The sequence below is a fragment of the Tamandua tetradactyla genome, chromosome 1, assembly GCF_023851605.1.
Source record: "Tamandua tetradactyla isolate mTamTet1 chromosome 1, mTamTet1.pri, whole genome shotgun sequence".
NCBI lineage: Eukaryota > Metazoa > Chordata > Mammalia > Pilosa > Myrmecophagidae > Tamandua > Tamandua tetradactyla.
In genome coordinates this window covers 67,986,717-68,007,769 of record NC_135327.1, presented here as the reverse complement: position 1 = coordinate 68,007,769, position 21,053 = coordinate 67,986,717, and the positions used below count along the sequence as shown (strand labels likewise).

General features: G+C 38.8%; 1 long non-coding RNA gene across 3 annotated transcripts in view; it reads left to right on the top strand.

The window, feature by feature from the left end:
- LOC143684782 (uncharacterized) overlaps positions 1 to 1,697 on the top strand; it is a 111,376-nt gene extending 109,679 nt beyond the window's left edge. For all 3 annotated transcript variants that reach the window (XR_013176166.1, XR_013176168.1, XR_013176164.1), the window contains one exon: positions 916 to 1,697. This is a non-coding gene — a long non-coding RNA (uncharacterized LOC143684782). The remainder of the gene's footprint in view (positions 1 to 915) is intronic.
- Positions 1,698 to 21,053: the final 19,356 nt, after the last annotated feature.

Below are 21,053 nucleotides of genomic sequence, written 5' to 3'. Positions count from 1 at the left end.
AAATATGGTATAATGTAGTTCAATAAATCAAATTCAAAGAATAATTCTCAGAGTTTCTAATTTTGTGCCAGTAGATATTCAGTATACCAGCTCAGAATTTTATTGTTGAGAGTCGTTTCTCATTAATGAATTGTCAATGGATGAAAGAATGAAGTCAGTTGTACATGACCACTAGGAAAGGCATGTTGCAATGTAAATGGAAAATAGACTGTAATTGTAAGGAAATTTATAAGCAAATTCTGCAAAACAAGGAAGTGCTAATTACAGAAATATAAACAAAAGGGGAATATGAATCTTAGTTACTTATCTATTTCAATAAAAATGAATAAATTTTAGTATGATGTCCCAATATTTTTCTTTTATCAATAAAAATGAATAAATTTTAGTATAATGATGTCCCAATATTTTTCTTTTATCTCAACATTCCTATGCACAGGCAATTAGAAATAATTCAAATTTAACTGTTTGTATTTGCTGTGTCTAGCAACTCAGCTCTGAACTGAGCATTACCTTCTGGTGGAAATCCAGGGTATAGAATTATAATATCTGTCTGGCCTTTAGAAAGCAGAAGGGATCTGTGGAAAATCTCTTGCCCTCTTTGATTATGTTTTACTCACCTATAAAAATAGGGAGCAGACTCATTTGATAGAGTCATTGTGTTGATTAAATGAGAATGTTTATGAAAACACCATATAGGTAAAAGAATATGTTAATCTTAACAAATGTATATATTTTTAAATAAAAGCATTTGCTTTCCTTCACCCATCTTGTTTGTATATGTCTTAAAAGTCCATTATTATTTAACACATTCCTAATTTCTCATCTTATTGGCCTTAAATTCTTAGTTCTGTTAATATCTACTTTATAGCCATTTTTAAAAATTTTTCTCTGTATTTTTCTAATATTCCATTTCAGAGCTTTAGAATGTACTCTCCACTGAACCATCTTCATCATCACCTCGCTGCCCAGTTACTCCTCTGCATCTCTAACTGTCTTCAGCCTTCCTAATGTGCTTCAGGGACTCTCCCAGGGGAATTCACAGCGCCCTGAGCAACAGCTTCAGGATTAGACCACCAGTGCCCCCACCCCCGACAGCAGTGAAGGGCCACATACCTGGGGGAGTACCACACTCCCAGGAGTCCTCATCCATCAATAGCATGGGAAACACAGGGGTTCAAAAGAGGCCTAGCACTGGGATCAAGAGCTTGATACTCCTTCATTGGACCCTGTGATGGTTTGAAACTGTATGTACTTCAGAAATGATCATATTCTTAAAGCTAATCGATTCCCATGGGTATGGATGCATTGTGAGTAGGATCTTTTCATGAGAAGCATCTTAACTTGAGAAGTGGACCACCTCATTCAGGGTGGGTCTTAATCCTCTTACTGGAGTCCTTTATAAGAGGATGAAAAACAAAGAGAAACTAACAGATACAGAAGCAAAGAGAAACACAGAGAAGCTGAGAGATAAGGATAGAACAGAAGTTCAGAGAGGAAGCCACTGAAGCCAAAAACTGGAAGAAATGAAATCTGGGAGGAGCCAGCACACATTGCCACATGACAGAGGAGGTGAGGATCACTGGTAGCTGGTCTTCAGAAAGAAGGTATCATCCTGTTGAGACATTTTCATGACCTCAGAATTGTAAACGTGCGAGTTAATAAATCCTCATTGTAAAAGCCAACCCTATCCTGGTATATCGCACTTTGTCAGCTTTAGCAAACTAAAATGGACCCCTACCCTACAATCAGGGGCAGAGAGGGAATTGTAGAAACCACCTGTCTTAGTCTATCAGTCTGCTATGACAAATACCGCACAATGGGTTGGCTTAACAAGAGGATTTCTTGTTGACTTGTGATTTCTGAGGCAAAAAGTCCAAAGCCAAGTCATTAGCAAGGCCATGCTTTCTCTCCAAAGTCTGTAGTGTTCTGGTGCTGGTTTGCCACAATACTTGGGGTCCCTGGACTGGCATCTCTGCCTCTGTCACATGGTGCACTCTCTCCTGTGCTTGCTTTTCGGTTTCTACTGACTTCGAGCTTCTCCCTGTGGCCTTCTCTGACTCTAGATTCTGGTGTCTTCTCTTTATAAGGTTTCCAGTGATATGGATTAAGACCCACCCTAATTCAGTTGGCCACACCTTAAATAATAATAGCATCTTCAAAGAATCCTATTTACCAATAAATTCACACAAACAGAAACACAGAAGAAGACCAAGAATATGCTTTCTTTAGGGTACATAATTCAATACCAGGCTACCCCGCCCTCTGCCAGTGCTCACAGTCTTAGATGTGCTATGGCCAATCTCTTTATTCACTGAATTGAGCCAATACCATAAAAGGCCTCAAACAACAACTCACTCTTGAGCATCCATACACTGAATCCCATGTCTTCTCTATGCCCTGTATTTTATGCCCTTCTCCCAGCCTTTGCCAACTTGTAAAAGCCTGTTGCTGCTTGCTCAGTTGCAACCCATAAAATATACTTGTCACACAGCTCTTGGCCTTGTCCTTCACCCCTGAGAGCTATTTGCAATAAAATGACCCTACTGACACAGGAGTCAGATCTTCATTTCACTTTTTGGTCTCATCCGCACTCATGCCTACTTGTTTTCACTCAACTGCTCTTACTCAGATTCCTTGTTGCTTCTCAAACTCTCTAAACATTATCTCATCTGAGAGTCTTTGCTACTTTTAATCTGTCTGTCCAGAACCCTCTTTTGACAGTCATGTGGCTCCCTCCAGCCTCTTTCATGTATTTGCTCCAATCTCAACTTCTTCTTGAGAATAATCAGCCCACCCTCCAATGATTGCTCCTTAGCCCCACCCCAGCCTCACATGCACTCAAGGTCCTGATCCCTTATTTTACTTGATATGTTCTTTGTACTCTAGTACTCATCTGTTTCTAATGTACTAGGGAATTCACTCATGTATTATGTGTATTTATGTTTGTTTGTTATATCTATCTTTCCCTGTTAGAATGTAAACTCTATAAAATTTTTCCCTGTTAAAATGTAAACTCTATAAAATTTCACAATGTGTCATAAGTGATTATGACAGTGATTCCTTGATAAAGATATTTTGAACGAATGAATCAATACCATAATTAGGTTCAAACTCAAGCCCCCAAGAAGCCACTTTAATATTGTCCCTTGTTTGGTTGCGTTAGACTTGGTGTGCTGAAAACCAAATTTTCAATTCTAAAACTCAGGGGAAACAAATCAATCACTGCGAGAAATATTGACATAACCATGTAAGGTTCCAGGTCATTTAGATGCTCAATATGTTGATAAACCAATGCCAAGGTGTAGGGGTCAGACAGACAAATGGTCGGTCTCCATATTTCGTTTATATAAAATATGTTGCATTGTCCTTTCTCTCATCTTTTTCCTTTCTCTCTGAAAATATCTAAATGTTTCAGGAAAAACAACGGAAGAATGTACTAGGTGGAAAAGAAAATTCCTTTCCTTTGATTTTTCACAAAACTACTTCCTGGGAAAGGAGAAAGTACATCTTTAAAATAATATTACTTTTCTTTTTTCCCCTTTAAAAGTAGAGATGAGAAAATTGATTAATTACCATAAAGAACTCTCGGATATTTGCCCATATAAAGAAATAAAGTTGAATTTCACCTATTTTTCTTCCAATTTTTCCAGAAACATTAATACCTTAAAAACTAAAATAAAATCTGGTTTCTGACCAAGATAGGAAACAGAAATGTCAAGTCTCCTCCAGAAAAGCATATTTGGCTAGAATTCGATATGATAGTGCCAGAAATCCCATGAGAAAATCTCTGTTTCCATTGCCCTCCCAGCTCAGTCAATACTCAAAACAGCTGGATCATGAATTTAAATCCGGGTGACCTATATCCCAGTTTAAAGCCTAATCATTGGCACATTGCAGCCCAGGCTGCCCTTTCTTTACATATTTCCGTAAAAGAGATGCCAGGAGGGTAGACCAGATGTCAGAGAATTATCTGGATAGCTATGATCACCCTGAGTGTCAAAAAAAGTTTATGAAGCTATTCCAAGTATAAAATGAAGCTGCTAGCCTGACATGCCTTGAAATAACTGTGGAAATAGGGACAATGGAAAATAATGTGAGTTATTATTATTGCCTAAGAAAAGACCCCTATTTCCCTTCCAAAGCTGACCTTTTAAGAGCTCTGTTAAGATGTCCATGACTGCTGGGGAGAAGAAGTCTGTAAAGCAGATTATACTTGGGGAGCAGGACAGGAGGATGGCATGCATTTGAAATGTGGCTACTGGGGACAACAAATCCTAAGACTTAGTTCAAGAAAACTAGTCCCTCTGCAGAGGTACAAGTAGATTCCATGTCACATAAGTACAGGCAAGGATCGTATTCTTAGTAAGTATCCTGAGCAAAAGTGGAAGGATGAAAATAGTCACAAATCCCAAATTAAGGGCCTGTTAAGCAGGACAGATTCCTATGTTGAGAGTCTGGGCCAGTGCCTGGGAGGCAGCTTAGATTTGCAAAATCATTTGGGGAGATGGCTAACAGGCAAAGCCAGAGATGACTGACCCTTCCTTCCTCTCCTCTACTTACCAAGAGTGGGCCATTCTCCTGCTAAAGATCTTGTAAATCCAACCGCATCTTTCATATCCTAGTCTAGACTCTTATGTTTGCTTCTCTGAACAATTAACAGTCTTTTAATGGGTTCTTCTGACTTGAGACTCTCTTTGCCTGCCCTCCTTAGTTTCTAATTCACTCTACATGAAGCTGCTAAGGAAATAGTTCTCAAGTTTAGCATTTATCAGAGCCTTGCTAAAACACAGATTGAGGGGTACACTTCCAGAGTTTCTGATTCCAGAGGCCTGGGGAGGGGTCCAAGAATTTGCATTTCTAAATTGTTTCCAGATGAGGTTGATGCTGCTGGTCTAGAGACCACACTTTTAAGACTAATAATGAAAGCCCAGGACACCAGGACAATGGACCCTCAGAAAGCCTAAAAAGAGCATGAATTACAAATAAAATATCTTAAGGTCTTCAGGATACATAGGTCCAAAACCACACCATAAAGCAAGGACACCAGCAATACTTCATCAACGGAAACATAAATTTATGCTATTGAGAGCTGACAGGATTGATAAAAAATGTCTGCCCTAAACAAATCTGTTCATTTAGGAAATAAATAAAAGGGGGCTTTTGCAAACTGAATTGATTGTAAGGAAGAGTAAAATCACTCACCCTGTTTCTGGGTTTGGACAGAGAGCATGGCAGAAGAAGCCCTTTGTGCTGTGGTCTAGGATCCATAGGCTCACTTCAGATAATATCTGGCCTCTGAATTCCTGCTTCTCTCCTGACATCTTGTATTTGTTCTTTATCCATGCAATGCTCTGCCAACATTGTAGTGATCTGGTGATGTCTCTCTCCCTCCATGGATTCTGACTGTGAGAGTGTAGACCATATGTTATTGAGCAGAAATCTTGACCACTCATCATAGCAGGTGAATATGAAGCAAAGCCCAACAAATACAATAAGCAATGATGTGCTGTTTCAATACAGTATCTAGGAGGCAGATTTATTCTTTCATTAAACAGATGTTTATTGAGCTTCTACAATATGCTAGATTGTCTTTATTCTAAGTGTTGGGAATACAATAGTGAGCAAAGCTATGTCCATGCTTTCAATCATGGCTTAGACTTTGATGAAAAGGTGGCCATGGGAAGGTCACATATTTGAGATGACTGATTTTGAACACATAGGATAGGAGTGTCAGGGTCCAAGAGATAGAGATTGAGGACCATTCAATGGAGAAAGCCATCAATTATATGTGAAAATGTAGAGTAAGTGGCCCACACACAGGGTAGAAGGAAGAAAAATATAAGACAGGGCTTAGATCTTCAACATTAGGAAGGGCATGTCTTCAATGGAAAGAGAAAGAAGTCTGGGTCTCTCTGTTATAATAGTACTAAAAAAAAAAAAAAGAAAAGCTGAGCTAAAAGAGAGAGAATGCATTTGCCCATGTTGGTCTTAGTTTTGCCAGCCAAGCACATCCCTGAGAACGTATGGTAGGCTGAATTATATACCCTAACAAACACATGTTCTTGATCTTAATTGGGTCCCTGTGGGTATGAACTTATTGAAAATAGGACCTTTGAAGGTGTATTTTTAGTTAAGGTGTTGCCCATCTGAATGAGAATGTATTTTAATCCTGGTTGCTGGAGGCCTTATAAGGAGAACTGGGAAGACACAGAAGGAAAAAGGAGAGGGTATAGCCATGCGATAGGAAGTAGAAATATAAGTGAAGGAACCCCAAGGATTGTCAGCAGCCAGCAAACCTGAGAATATCTTGGCAAACCTGTGAATATCTTGATTCTGGACTTCTGCTAACGTCAAAACCATAAGTCAATAAATTCCTGTTGCTTAAGCCAACCCATAGTGTGGTACTTTCTATAACAACTCAGGCAAACTAAGACAGAAAGAGAAAAGAAGATGAGGGTAGAAGGAGCAATGGAGGGAGGGATGATAGAAGGGAGCTAAGGAAAGAGGGACTGAGGGAGGGAAGAACAGAGAGAGGAAAAGTTTGGATGAAGAGCTGTGGCAAACAGGATGGAACAAGTTTCAGGAGATCCCCTGCAGCTGAACCACCCAAATGGTGCAGGAGAATGGTCTGGTGCTGGTGGGCCTGGGACCTGAAGCCACCAGAGTTAGGATGTGAAGTTCCTCAGCTAGGGACTATGTGCTGAGAGAGTGAGTAATTAAAAGCAGAATCTGTGTACTGTCCCATCATCTCCAACCTCACAGAAAGACATCAAAGGGGAGTAAAGGGCAGTGTGCCCTGACCCAGGGTTGGAAGAGGCCGACAAAAGAGTTACTGCAGAATTCCTGACAATTGACACCAGTCCCTAAAGTTATTTCTAAGTTCCAGCCGCTATGAACAAGGTATGTGAACCTAATCCATGAGACCAGTGAATCCCCTCTGAACTATGAAAAATGCATTTTTCTACCTTGACACCATAGCTTTATCAAAATATGCAACACCTTCAGAAGTAATAACTGATGAACTTCAGAATAATTGGAGCCACAAGATCCTGATTTAAAGGGCCAGCATTTCAGCATTGCAACTGAGCCTTTAGGGTTCTAGCCATGCCCAGCTCATGGCTGTTTCTCCTCTCTTCCCTGCTATGATTGATCAAATTACTACTCCCACAAGAAAATCAATTTATTATTTTTATTTTTAAATGTGTCATTGCATTTGCACATTTCCATTATATCCTTCATGCCTAAACCTGTCTGGCATAGTACATATTTAATAAATATTAAAGGGAGAAAAGGAAAGATGGGAGAAAGGAAAAGAGGAAGGAAAAAATGGCAAGCTGTCTAGCACTACAGATATTCAAATAAAGTCAAGACAAAGTCTTGGTGGGAGATAGTGTAAGGATTCAAGCATTGGATTGAAAGAGCTGGGCTGTAAGATATATTTACATTCTCTTTTAGCTAAATTTTTCATAGCTTTGATTTTAAGATCTAGTCATTCAAAATTTCCCTGGGACTCTTCATCAGGAATGGCTTACAGATTCCATAGCACCACATTCTTTCGTGTGCGTCATTCAAAAGACTTTGTATGCCGAGATGTGCACCAGCAACCAGCCACAGCCTCTATCACTTTCTTTACTCCACAGCCTTGAGATAAAGTTCGGTGTCCCTACTTTGAAGGCCAAAAAATGCAGTTACTGAGAATTTGGGTGGCATAGCCCAAAGTCACAGCTGGTAGCAGAACAAGGAATTAAGCCCTAGTCTACCCTTTGCAGGCCCAAATTCTTTCACTCCCATGATGCGTGAAGGGTCAGGTTGTGTGATTTGATTTACTTTGTAAATATCTTCAGAAGTATTCAGAACAAAACATTGTAAAAGAAAATTTAAATCATTCTTGTTATGTGATCGCCTCACCTTCAATGCTATCTGTCCTCTTCCTATGAAGTTAAATGATGTCCCTGCATTCAACAACCTGACCCCTGGCACCTTTCCTACTGCTCCATTGACTTGGGACTACTCTTTGAGCCCCAAAATGCTGGGGCCTTCAGGCCTTCTCCCATTGCCAGTCCCTGCCTGCAAACTCAATCTTTCTCCACTCCAGACAATGCTCATCAACAAAGGTTTCCTTTAATCAAGGGCATCAGGTGATGCAGCCCAGGCAGGCTGGATACTCCTGGAATAGTAACCTCAGGGTATGTTGTGTGAAAAAAGGAGTCACTCCAAGATCAAGGGCACTACTTGTTGCCCATTGACAAAGGGCAGGCTGAGGCAGGAATGGCTTTTATTAGTTCCATTAAAACAAATTATCGCAAGCTGGGTGGCTTAAAACAACGGGGACATATTACCTCCCAGTTCTGGAGACTGGAAGTCTGAAATCAAGGTGACAGTAAGGTCTCACTCCCTCTGAAACCTGTAGGATAGAATCTTTCCTTGTCTCCCTTCTGGCTTCTGGTGATTTGGTGGCCATCCTTAGGCATTCTCAGTCACTACAGGGCATTCTCTGCTCAATTGTCTGTGTCCAGATTTTCTCTTTTTATAAGGACACCAGTCATACTGACCTAAGAACCCATCCCCCTCTTGCATAAATTCATTTTAATTTGCTTAATTCCAACGTAAGGATCCATTTGCAAATAAATAACATTCTGAAGTACTGAGAGTTAAGATTTCAGCATAATTTATCAAGAACACAATTCAATCCATCACAAAAGTCTTAGAGAAGAAAATCTTTAGCTGGCTGATTCAGTATATCACTGATTAACTGAAAGTCAACCAAATCAGTCCATTTTCAGGTAATAAAGGAGGGAATTTTGAAAAAGCAGGCCAACTACTTCCAATATTTTGCCATCTTTCACAAAAACCCAGATTATAAGAAGGAAAAGTCATGTGCCTCATTCTAGTTTACCAATTGAACAACCAATACACCTTGTTACTGCACTGATTCAGTCTATAGGTCATGTTGCCCTCTTCACCAATCCTTCTAGATGACCAAAACATTTCTGTATTTTTCCCTTCTCCATTCTAGGCAACAAATCCTTATCATTATAGAGTGAGAGTGGAAAGCACCAATTTTTAGGGTTAATTTTGCAGCTCATCAGATACTCAACCCATAAAGAGAATATAATGGGATAGCACCAGTGTCGAAATTAATTTTATAAGTTATATTGGTAATATAAGTGCTGGTATCAGGTATATTTTCTTCCTTGCTGATGTATTAAATCAATCTAAAAGGAAGTCTAGAGGTGTCAGAAAAGTGTCATAGATAATTTACTGCCAAATGAGACCAAATGCAGAAGAAGTAACAGTGAACAAGGAGTCATCGATGTGATTTCTAGGAAAGTAATTCCCCACTTTCTCCTTCTGTAAATTGGAAGTGTTGGAATTCCAGACCACAGCTAAAAATCTATGAAGTTAATTTAATGAAGTCTGCATAGTATTTTATGTTTTGGAGAAAAGGGCTGACAACTGCTAAAAACGCACTGGGGTTAGCAATGAAAGCATTTTCTCTATTTTCCAACATGGAAACTGAGGAACAGAGGGACAGAGTGACCTTGAAATTCCTTGCTCCCTCATGCTGATGTACTGTTCTTCATCCTCAAATAGTAGTTAGGTACTGAATCCATGGAGGGACTTGCAAGGCAATTGAACATGGAAAATACTTATTATCTCTGAAATAACTGGGGAGTAGTTAAGTCCTGGACTATGAAAAAGAGAAAAGATATTGAGAAAATGATAAGTCCCTGAGAGAGTTCCCCTGAAGCCCAACCAGGGATTCAAATCATCCCCAGACCTGATCAGATGGACAGGTCTTTTTACTGAAGAAGTTAGAACTTTTACTGAAGAGCAAGATGGCAGAAAGAGCTCCTCGAGATGCAAGTGATTCCCAATGCCACTGTGCCAAAGCAAGCACTAGGTTAAAAACTTCTGCATTCAATGTTTCTTAATCAGCAGGTTTTGGAGCCCTGTCCTGAAGCCCCAGTCTGGTGAGGCTGAGATACCCTACCATTGCACAGACTGGTTAACTTGTGATCAAATCCACTGTGAAAAGAAGCCCATAAGCCAGAGGCAAGGAGCCTGGAAGTGCCTTTGTCCTTTCCCACTTATTTCCCAAATTGTACACTAAGTTGTAAGAATGGAAGAGCAGCTTCACAGTAAGGATTTAAATTGGCATTTAGACCCAAAGTATTTACTTCAGCAAGGAATTTCTCGTTTAGTATTGCCCATCAAACTGGATGCCAAATCCCCATAATCTTAGGTTCAAATATTAGAAAGGGGATATGCCACCCAGTGGAAGAGATAAAGAAAATAATCAGCAACCATTTATTAAGCACCCACTGTATATTCACAGCACATTCATAGCACTTGGTTCCAACATAAAATATAATACTCTATTATATTATAATAAATATAATTAACCTTCATACTATATGATATTATTACTATGTGATGTTAACAACAATGAAAATATAAGCACAATTTAGAGTTGATTAAACTGAGATTTTTGAGTTTAAGTCCATTTGCCCAAGGATAAGAAATTGATAGGGAAAAACTTGAAACTTGAGCCCAGGTGTTCTTTTCATCCTTACCTTCAGAATTTTATGAGCATAAAGTTGTGTTAGACTAAGGAAGCACCACAGATTTCCTGTGGATATTCATGAGCTCAAATTAATCATTGCTGGGTCCTAGAATGTCTCCAGGCTCTTTATTGGCCTACAGCTTAGGGGGTCCTTTATTATTCCCCATTTAGAGAACACTCTGTAAACAATTTGATTTGATTTAAAAAAAATGGCTTGTCATTATGCAGTCTTTTCATATTAGAAAACTTATATGAGAAGGAGACAGGAGACAGAAGAAGGCAAGGAAAGTAAATCAGTGTACTCAAGTGACAAACTACAGATGATAGTACAACTAAAATTATACAGCTTCTACCCTATCATTTCAGCACTTCATAACTGCAAAATATTTGTCACTGGATATAAGCTTTCCACATTTGAGTTATCATGGTAGCAGTTTTTTTTTTTTTAACTTCTTTTTGTTTGTTTTTTATTTGTAAGCTTAAATTCACTATTCCATGAGGTTAAGAATGCAAGTTTCGCTCATGAAAATATATACAGACATCTCAGTAGTTACTTCATAATATTCAAAGGACAGTTTCTTAAATACAAAATCATTGTTTAAGAGTCTGCTGTGTGCTGGGCTGTGAACTAGACACTAGGACATTGCCATCACCACAAGAGATGAGGGGCCAGTACAGACATCACTTTCTTTTTGATGGGGTGGAATAAATTAAAAAACACATAAACAAGAAACTCTTAGTCAATTATGAGTGAAATGCAGGAAGTAGAGCAGAGCTACAGACCATTATAGGGGGTGAAATACAAGGCTCTTCCTGGAAAGCAAGGACACACCAACAAGCCGCCCAGGCAAGCAAGCCGAGAGGGGCATGAGGGCAGAGGGAACACCCAGTGCAGAGGCCCTGAGGCAAGGACGGCATATACTGAGGACCAAAATCAAGGCCAGTACCACTAGGATGTCCCTATCAAAGAGAAGGCTCAGAGAGGCTGTGAAAGTGGATCCCAGAGACACGTGGTCCACTTGGGGCTTCAGTCTCACTCTCAGCAGAATGGGAAGCCAATGCAAGGTTTTATGCCCAGGAGCCACATGGTCTGACTGATATTTTAAAAGTGCCCTGGCTGCAGTGTGGAGAATTGGTGGTGGAAGGACAAAAATGGAAGTAGGGAGAGGTCGTTGTTTGACATTGACTTTGTACAAAATTCCTGTGAAAATGTGGACTGATTTCCTATCACATATATAAGTCATACAACATAGATAAGCTTCCAAGCACTGCTGGGGTTCAGATTTGAGTGGTCAGAGAAGGGTTTCCAGGAGAGGTAATGAGTAAAGAATGAAAGAAGGATACCTATTCCACAGAGGGGATGTTGAGGGCAAATGCCCAGGGGCACAGTTTTGGAGGGGAGTAGGTGAGAAATGAAGGGCCATGACAAAGCACGAGACGGCATAGGGTCTCACCTGGCACACTGCAGGCTGCAGAGTTCATCCTAATATTTATGGGCAGCATGACATGGTTTTCAGATAGCATTTTAGAAAAGTTGCTCAGGTAGAAAGGAAACAGTTATTGATGCCAGCAGCTCAGAACTGAACAAGCTGTGCTTGCCTTCAGAAAATTCAGGGTCCAATGGCTAGACAAAAACATGAGTCTTCCTACAGAGAAGAAAAGAACTGCTACATTGAGGTCTGTACATCTAGTGGAGTTTCTCATTCACTCATCATCCACCATCCATCCATCCAGTCATACATACATACATACATACAGCCTTCCATCCAATCTATTAGTATGTTTTCCTCATCCACTGCATACCAGATACTGGGGATTTTGAGGAGAAGGAGACAGACAGTGGGTTTACAAAAAGACCACCCTGTGCCCAAACTGGCTATTATGACCTTGCCAGATTTGGGCTCCTTGATTAGCCTCTCTGTTTTAATTTGCTAGCAGCTGGAATGCAAAATACCAGAAACAAAATGGCTTTTAAAAAGGGGAATTTAATATATTGCAAGTTTACAGTTATAAGGCCGAGAAAATGTCCCCATTAAAACAAATCTATAGAAATGTCCAATCAAAGTTATCTAGGAAAAGATAACTTTGTTCAAGAAGGCTGATGAAGTTCAGGGTCTCTCTCTCATCTGAGAAGGCTTGTGGTGAACACAGTCATGCTTTCTACCTCAGCTGGAAGGGCACGTGGTGAGCACAGCATCATCTGCTAGCTTTCTCTCCTGGCTTCCTATTTCATGAAGCTCCCCAGGAGACGTTTTCCTTCTTCATATCCAAAGTGCTGGCTGGTGGACTCTCTGCTTCATGGTCCTGCAGCATTCTCTGCTCTCTCTGAATCTCTTTCATTCTCCAAAATGTTTCCTCTTTTATAGGACTCCAGAAACTTATTAAGACCCACCCAAGTGGGTGGAGATATGTCGTCACCTAATCCATCTTAACAACCACTCTTGATAAAATCACATCTCCAGGGAGATGATGGGTTTCAAACATACAGTATTGAATAGGGATTATTCTGCCTTTATGAAATGGGATTTTGATTAAAACATGTCTTTTCTAGGGGACATACATCTTTTCAAACCAGCACACTCTCATATGTCATTTTTAAGTCTTCCATGCTGAGCACAGTTTCATTCTATAGGTAATGATAAGCTTAATTATTTCATAAATTCTTCCCTTGATTCTTTTTTATCATATTTTTCCTTCTGTCAAAAGAAGTCCTGTTTAACCTTAAGAATTTATGAAAATAATTATGAAAAACAGTGTCAACAAATAGACTTCTATGGATGACCATTATTGAATGGTCAGTCAGGACTGGCATTTCTGTCTTCCTTCAGATATTTTCAGTTAGATGAAAACCTTAAAATGCCAACAGCTAATTGAAAGGGGGTTCAGCACAGTCTGTTTCAGCCTTGACCTGCAGTGTGGAGAATTGGTGGTGGGAGAAGAAAAATGGATTCACCATTTCTCCCAGCACATGTGTAGGTTCATTTGCTTTATTTGCAGCTTTAACCTGGTTAAAATGAAAGAGAAAGAACATGATCTTTTCAAAACTGACAAATACCAAAACTATACATTCTGCTTAAACAAACAAAACCAAACCATTTAAGAAGTCAGTACAACCCATAGCAGAGAGTACGTCAGCATTCATCATGTGATAACTATGTGATTTTTAGGATTTCCAAGCAAAAAAAAAAAAGCTTTGTAGATATTGTGGGAAAGGAGACAAATATATTTATGACAAAAATTTTTAAGAAATTTCAGAAAGATAAATTTTAGGAATTTTTTAAATCATTTGAAGGAAAGGTATAAAATGCACAGCTCCAATGTCATTTAAGGCAAACCAATTTAACCCCTAATAATTTAACCAATTAACAATATTTTTGTTACTCTAGTCCCAAAAATGCTAATGGAAAATCCTAACCTTCTTCAAGGCAACCAAATATAAATTTCTAGAGAATTGGAATGTTACACGGATTTTCACTTTATATGAATTTTTAAAGCAGTTTACTAACTGAGAGTAGACACACGACAAGATGTAAACCCCTAAAAGTATTTTGGAAAATATGGGTATGCTTTCTGGGGAATAGTTTCAAGCTCTGGATACATTATAAAAGGGCTTGAAAATTTGGGGACAATTCTGTACCATACATGACTGTAACAAGTGGTTCACCATTTATAGGGTCTGTGCTGGGCCAGACAGGCAAAAAGTATTTGGTAAAACTTCTGTACTTAGTCCTCATGACAACCTTGCATGATTGCAATTATTTTCTCTTTTTCATGAATGGGAAACCTGAGCTTCTGCAATGGTAGATAATCTTGATAAAGTGATTCAGTGAGTGACTGCTGGAGCCCTAATTCAAATCCAGGCCTACCTTCCTACTCAGAGGTATATGAGGATGCCTTCTACATTTTTACTTCCTGGTTCCAATGGACACAGTAAAGGAGTCTTGGCTGAGCCCATTGATTTATTTTTATTTATTTTTATTTTTTATTTTTTTGCATGGGTGGGCACCACTGATTTATATTCTGCACATTTAAGTCCATTGACCTGTTCCTAACCAAGTTGCTTGTCTTTTCAATTGGATTGTAAGTCCCTCCAAGACTAAATACAGCATTACTCTTCTTCCCTTTTGACATTCCTCATAGCCCTGTTACCAGGAGTTGGAGGGTACAGAGGAAGTACCTGTTTTATACTTAATGATCCTGAGGTTGCATCCCCAGCTCCAAGCAGCACTCTTTTTTTTTTTTTTAACATGGGCAGGCACCTGAAATCAAACCCAGGTCTCCGGCATGGCTGGTGGGAACTCTACCTTCTGAGCCACCGTGGCCTGCCCTCCAAGCGGCACTGTTAATACACAACCCCATCCTCCACATCCTCCACATCTTCTCTGTAACTTGGCAAGGTTGTAGCATCTACAAGCCTGCCCCACAGGGAGGGAGCAGTTGGGAGAGAGAAACTGCAGAGAATTCTATATTTATTTCCTCTGAAGGGCACTTAACAAATGATTAGGTTAATGAAGTAATGAATAAATGAAACAATGATTGTATTCTATAAAACGTAACAAATTGGGCAAAATTTTTTCAAATTGTGTTTTTGTATTTTTTTTTTTATGTATGGCAGTACAAAATATAGACCTCACCTAAGCCTAGTGAGACATAATGTGATTGAACAAATTATCCCTGGGTCATTTATAAATGCACACACAAGAAGGGGCATTTTAGGGAAGTCTTTACAACAGTGACTCAGCTACAGTTAGCTCATTCTGATTTAAAAAAGAGATGTCACCCAAATAAATAATGACTTCATTAATCAAGATGATCCCTGACAAATATTACCAATTTTTTTTAAATTCATTTTTACCCCTGAGTTGTAGACTATTATATGTAACTACATTTATAAAGTTGACAAATAGGGCAGAAACTCTCAGGCAGACATCTACCCATGTTCTAGCTTCCTAAGTCATGAGAACAGAGCCACCTGGGCTCTATTCTTTAGAACCGTGACCATCTGGGACAGCTGTCTGGGGTGAGTGAGCTTAGTGAGCCGTGAGATTCGATTTTGCACCACCTGTTTTGAATTTTCTTATAAACTGCACATGCTTCTGCTCATAAATTTCAGGAATCACATTTTGGCTCCCAGACTTCCTGCAGGGGGGTTATAATGAAGTTATACAACTTAATAGTCTGACAAAAGCTTTGTCCCCACAGCTGGAAATCTTAGACAATCACTGGATCCAACATAATGCTAACGTTATGGGCCCATGAGTATAATTTCTATAGCCACAAAAGATATGCATAACTGGTGTCTGATTACATGTTTAGAAAAGTGATTTTTTAAACTTGGAGTATAAACATTGCAGATCTACCATGCTAATTGATATATACTGCTTTCTGTACCCTGAACAAAACATGGAGGGAAAAAAGCTCAAACTTCTAAACAAATCCTAGAACTACTCACAAGTAGATGAACTTAATTGTTGTAAAGCAACACTACACTTCATATAGCTGAGAAGAAGATACATTTTCAGTTGAGGTATTTACATTATAGGACTTTTCCCTCTTTACTGGAAGAAAAATACCATCATTTTTGGGAAAAGAAATAATAAATACCATAAATACCATAATAAAGTCTCACATGAATATTTTGGAACAATCTTAATTATGTCAAGTACTCAATCTAAAAATAGCCTATTTGTATGTATGTATGTGTGCATGCACACTTTAAGGAACAATGTAATGTTTTACATAATTAAAGATAGAGAAGAATGATAATTATCAGCATATTATTCAAGAAACACTGTTATATAAAGTTACCATTACATTACATTCATGATCCAAAGGGACTTTTGAACTGAAAAGCATTTACATCTCATTTACTGTAAACAGCCAAGGGTTAAGATTGTCTTATACACCACCCACAAAAGACATGTTTCAGCAACCATATGAGTCTGCCAACAGTGGAGAAAGTTTCATCCCTTGGACTTACCCAGTGAGCACCTTTGGCCACACCTGACCAGGGGCTGGAGAACAAGGAGACTCAGTTAAAGTCATGTTGAGATCAGCCTGGTAGGGAACACAACAGGATAGAGGAAGCAGGTCCAGAGGGGCTAATGAGAATACCCAGCACAAACTAATGATCCTAGAGCCATGTCGTGGTAAGGATTAGAGAGCTCCCTGGAGGACTCATTCAGAGCTGCTTCTTATACAAAGGGCCTGAGACACAGTGAATGGACATGACTTCTCCAAGACCACACAGCAAGGTAGCTATATACCGAGAGACAGTTTTGAGACTCCTGGAATTATGTTCGTTGCACCATCTCTATGGACTTCTCCTGCTTTCTCTTAGGACAGTGAGGATCCTCGGAGTCATGGAAGGGGTCAGTGAAGAGTCCTCCATATGGAAATCACCCTGAATCTTGGCCTTAAGAATCTTGCAGATTAACCAATTGTACTAAATAGTCACAGACTACCTTCTTACATCTCCAAACTAGCTGTCTTGATCTGAGGGGGAAAAAGACAGATTATGCTTTAACAAAAAAGCATGGGGGCTAACTCTTTTCAAGAAACAAAGTTAAGGTATCTTTAATGCTTCTTCATTTGGAAATTGAAAAACAATACAATGAAGAAACTAATGAGAAATAGATTTGCACAAAAACATACTTATATTAGGACTGAATCTAGGAGGAAGTGGTGACAAATGAAAGACTGATCAAGCAGGATAATGCAGTCAGGACACTTTGACAGGAGAAAGAAATCCAATGGACACAAAACAAATCAATGGAATCTGGTTCTCCAGATTGGTAGAGTGTTATAAGTCTTTGTTTAAAATGGAGGGTGAGTGTCCCCAAGAACGAATCTTTCCTTGACCATTTAGGCAAGGCAGAAGGGTGGAGCTGAGCAAACACATACACATGCATACACACACACCAAGCCTGCATTATGAGGGACATCACTGTGAACCAGGAATATGCCCAGTTACCTGGAACATTATGTATGTCTTGTTATCCCCAAAGAGCAAGTCCAGGATGAACTTACTTCACTCATCACTCAGCAATCATCTGAAAGGAGCCAGTACTTGATCTGTACAAAATTCTACAAGAATAAAGGACAAAAGGACCAGGACAAATAACTGGAAGATTAAAAAAGTACTAGGAAAATCTTCCAGAGTGTAAACAAAAACATTAGCAAACATAATCTGCAAGAACTTAACTATATTAATGATGTTATCAAAAGGATAAAGTAGAAACCCAGGGGCCCAATGGACACATGATGGGAAAAAAAGATAATCCTCAGAAATGGGTGCAGCAAAAAATGGAAATAGATACTGGCAAAAAAAAGAGAAGGAAATGGAAGGGAAGGCATTTCTCTGTGTACTGAGAAATGCAGGTAAAATTAAATGTAATTGACCAAAGAGCTATAGCAACTAAAGACTAAATGAATATTAGGTAGGAAAAACAAGCAAAGGAGTTCCACAAATATGTAATTGGTTTACTAGTAGAGGTAAATTACATAAACAAAATGTGAAGATAAAATTCAAGAAAATTTTCCAGAAATAAAATCACATGAATCTAGACCTTAAAAGAACATTCTAAGTTGCAGAGAAATTTTAGACAGGACAATGAATACCCATTGCAACAATGTATTCCTAAATATATTAATAAATTTAATGAACTTCAAAGATTAAAAAAAACATTATTTGGGGCATATAAGTTTAAGAATCATATTGCTAATAAAAGAAAGAGGCTAAAGAGATACACAACCTATATCATAATAAAAGTAATGTAAATTAAACACCCACAAGTAAATACCATTGATTTAGAAAAATTAAAAATAAAACACATATTTAGACCAGGAATTCCATTTCTAAAAATTTACTGAACAAATATAGTGCCTCATGTGGGAAGTTATGTATTTACATCAGTATGCTACAGCCACCATTTTTAGTACAAAAATATAGGGAAATAAAAAACCTAAGTACCCAACAAAGGTAAATAACAATAAATTATAATCTATCTTTAGTAAAGAATTATGTAAAGCCATGAAAATGAATTCTATCATTCAGTGTCTGTTGACATAGACTCATCTCTGTGATATAAGTAGAAAAAGCAATTTATACACCATGGTGTGTGTATTAACTAGGATTCTCTAAAGAAACAGAATCAGCAGGAAATATCCAAAAATATAAAATTTATAAAAGTGTCTCATGTAACTGTGGGAACATACAGTCCAAAATCTGTAGGGCAGGCTGTGAAGCTGATGACTGCGATGAAGGGTCTGGATGAACTCCACCAGAGAAGTTCATTGTCTGAATCCAGAAGAGAGCCTATCTCTTCTGAATCTTCCTTCAAAGCTTCCAGTGATTAGATTAAGCATCACTCATTGCAGAAGTCACTCCCTTTGGCTAATTACAAATGTAATCAACTGTGGATGCAGCCAGCGTAATCATGATTTAATTCTATGTAATGTCCTTATAGCAGCAGAGAGACAAGTACTTGCCCAACCAGACAAACAGGCACCACCACCTGGCCAAATTGACAAATGAACTTGACCATGACTGTGTGTGTTATGTCTATACTATGTTATAAACATTTCCGGCACACATAAGTTTATACAAGTGTTACCTATTAGCATGCAAAGGAAGACTTTCTATGAATACTCATGGAATGACTCTGGGATGATACATGAAAAGTTGATGACAGTGGTGGTCTCCAATAAAGGGGCAGAGTAATGGGGCACAATGATGGAGGCAAATACCTTCTCTAGTTTTAGCATTTTGTGCTGTACTCATATGTACAGACAGTGATCCAGGGGCACACCGAGTCTCAGCAGAATGGTCTGAAGAAGGGTGAAAAGGCTGTTATCCAACAGTGAGGGATTGCCTTGGCCATGGGCACTTCAGATCTTGGCCTCAAATTCACCCATAGGTAAATTTAGGATATTGATGATCTTGTGGTGCAAATACCTCCATGTTCCTGCTGGATGAGTCCAATCTATAGAGCATACTCTGCTGTGTAGAAATTCTTTCTTTAGACATTTCCTAGATTTGCCCTCAGGATCTTTGTCTACTTTCTCTTACTCAAACATGATATTACCTAGGAGGGGGAAGAGAGCATTAAAACTTTTCTCCCCACTTAATTTGAAATCTCCCCTAACAAGCATTACTAAAACCCAGCCCTGCTTAATGAGTAAAATCTCATTAATCCGTGGCCCAGGACACTGAAATTCAAATGACCAATGAACATGATGAGTTACAAAAGGAGGTTTCTGTGTACAATTTAGTTGTTTGGTGGTAACACTTGGCAGATGATATCACAAACCCAGTCATGCAGAAATACATAGGACTTCATAGTTTCAGTTCCACAGGCTTAATATCAACATATGTCATTGGTGGGGGCAAGGATGAGGGGTTTTATCATAGAGTGTGGTGGGGATATTAATTCATTGCCATTCAGCACTTTCAATTTCACAATTGGTCCAAACTGCTCTTGGACCATATTAGGAAAAGCCAGTCATCTACCAGCATTCAGCTGGAACACTCCTGTCAGGAATATTCAAGTCAATGAATGTGTCCTCCAAATTCAGTGGCAAGAGGTGGATAGGGCAGAGATTATATATTCATTTTCATAGTTTTCATGGTTGTAAAACCTATAATCTCAGTTTCAGAAACAATAATGAGGTGCTTCATCCACACTGCATGAAACTGATTAGCTTTAATTCTATAGGCTAAAAATAGAAGTCAGGAAGGGAAAACCAAGACTTACTACCCTGGCCATTTAATAATTGTGCTGGTTTGAAATTTGTGTAAGAAGATCCTCATTCAATATTGTTGGGTAGGATCTTTCTGATTAAGTTGCTTCCATGAGATGTGACCCACCCAATTGTGGATGGGACCTTTACATTAGGTTTTCCATGGAAGTGTGTCTCCACCCATTCAAGGTGCCTATTACTACAGCCCTTTAAGAGAGAGTCATTTTGGAAAAAGCTTCAGAGAGAACTTGAGACCCAGAAATTTGGAGATGCAAAAAGAAAATGTCCCCAAGGCAGTTGTTTGAAACCAGAAGCCAAAGACCCCAGCAGAAGCCAGCTATGTGTGCTCCCAGCTGATGGAGGTGTTCTGGACACATTAGCCTTCTTGATCAAGGTATCTTTCCCTGGATGCCTTAGTTTGGACATTTTTATGGCCTTAGAGCTGTAAATGTGTAGCATAATAAACTCCTTATTTAAAAATCAACCCATTTCTGGTATATTGCATTCCTGCAGCATTAAAAAAAAAATGAAACAATGATGGCTAAAAGTTTAGGGGAAGTGTCAACATTGCAAAAGAAGAGCCATCCAAAATATGCTAAAAGGAAAGGATCCTTGTGTATGGTTAAGTCATTATAAAAGGATAAATAGGCAAAAAGAAAAAGAAGATTGTGGCTTAAATCTTTCATATGATACGTACTTGTTGGGGGCTGTTATGTCTACACTCACTTAGAAGAAGCAGATCAGA